The sequence below is a fragment of the Camellia sinensis genome, chromosome 8 (genome assembly GCF_055761805.1).
Source record: "Camellia sinensis isolate YWXY chromosome 8, ASM5576180v1, whole genome shotgun sequence".
NCBI classification, from domain to species: Eukaryota; Viridiplantae; Streptophyta; class Magnoliopsida; order Ericales; family Theaceae; genus Camellia; species Camellia sinensis.
Genome location: NC_138968.1, coordinates 122,430,892 through 122,432,517, shown reverse-complemented (window position 1 = coordinate 122,432,517; position 1,626 = coordinate 122,430,892). Strand labels below are relative to the sequence as shown.

The following is a 1,626-nucleotide window of genomic DNA, read 5'->3' as shown; positions in this document are numbered from 1 at the left end:
ATGGCGGATGGATCACAGCATCCATCAATTTCCTAGAAGATACATGGGCAATCTTATTTCTTATCTCGAATTTCTCCTAACTTGCGCTCCAGGAATACTGGTTTACACAATATGACTGGTGCATATGTAAATGGAGGTCTGCAGAGTCCTCTGCCACCAACATTCCAAGGCACTGGCCTGGAATTTGCATCACCACTATCCTCTGTTTTTGTACAAGCTCCCACAGAAAAAGGTTTTCGTAGTTTTATGATAGACTTCCTCATGGGAGGAGTTTCTACTGCTGTATCCAAGACTGCTGCTGCTCCGATAGAGCGAGTTAAGCTATTGATTCAGAACCAGGATGATTCAGAACCAGGATGAGATGATCAAAGCTGGTCGGTTGTCTGAACCATAAAAAGGAATTTCTGACTGCTTTGCCCGAACAATTAAGGATGAAGGCATTATTGCTTTGTGGAGAAGCAACACTACCAATGTTATCAGATATTTCCCAACCAAGGTTAGCCTATCTTTTGTTTATATTTGTTAATCTTGCCATTTCTTTTGTTTTGTTTTTCTGCTCTCGATTAGTATGGGAGCAGTTATCTCCACAGTCTAAAACATCTCTTCCACAACCCTGCCTCTTACATGATGGGACAACCCCATGTGAGTGTGTGGTCTGCAGAAATAACAATTGCATAATAATTAGTGTATATATATGTGTTTGCTAACAAAGGGATGGATTGACATACTGAAATTTGAAAGGAAGTGATGTCTAATCTGGATTTGATTTAGGTCCTCCAAATAGCTTCATCCTGTCAGTTTTGGAAGTTTGAATTAAAAATGCTGGCTTGTCGATGTGATTCATTAAGTTTCCGTTTTGATTTATCATTTGTTGACAACCATGTCTTGTTTTATAGAATGTCTCACAGAATTTGCAATTTCATCAATCCTTTTCAGGCCCTGAACTTTGCTTTCAAAGATTATTTTAAGAGGCTGTTTAATTTCAAAAGAGACAAGGATGGTTACTGGAAGTGGTTTGCTGGGAATTTGGCGTCAGGTGCTGCTGCTGGTGCTTCATCTTCTCTTTTTGTTTATTCCCTAGATTATGCTCGAACACGTTTGGCTAATGATGCTACATCTACTAAGAATGGTGGTGGAAGGCAGTTGGTTTAATTGATGTTTGCAGCCTCATAACTAATCCCATTATTGGATGATTTCCAAAATTTGCCTGGTCTATTATTTCAAATATTTTTTTGTTGGAGCACGTAATGTTATTATAGACGTTTTCACATATCACTAGATACTGGCTTGGTCTCAAATCAATTCTTTTGTTATTTTTTTGTCTTTTTCTTTTGACAAATGTTCATTTGAATGGAAATAGGAGTTATTGTTTCATATTAGTGCTACTTTGCAATTTTATTACAAGTAATAATTTAAAAAAAACAATTAAAAAAATAAAGATGTAATGGCATTTTTCAGAACCCCACTATATAGGTTTTTTAAAATTAAAAAAGCTATGATGACGTTTTTGAAATGTCGCTAAAAGTTGTCAGGACATCACTTTGCAGTTGAGTATCACATTTAGAGGTGTTTTAAAAAACGCCGCCTATAGCAAATTAACGACGTTTCTAAAGCGTCGCTAAAATT

The 1,626-nt window shown here is 36.6% G+C and overlaps 1 pseudogene across 1 annotated transcript; it reads left to right on the top strand.

The window, feature by feature from the left end:
• LOC145796665 (ADP/ATP translocase 3, mitochondrial-like) lies at window positions 1–1,309 on the top strand (annotated as a pseudogene). Its single transcript, XR_014337157.1, has 2 exons — window positions 1–496; window positions 937–1,309. The product of XR_014337157.1 is annotated as an ADP/ATP translocase 3, mitochondrial-like (transcript).
• The last annotated feature ends 317 nt before the right edge of the window (window positions 1,310–1,626 follow it).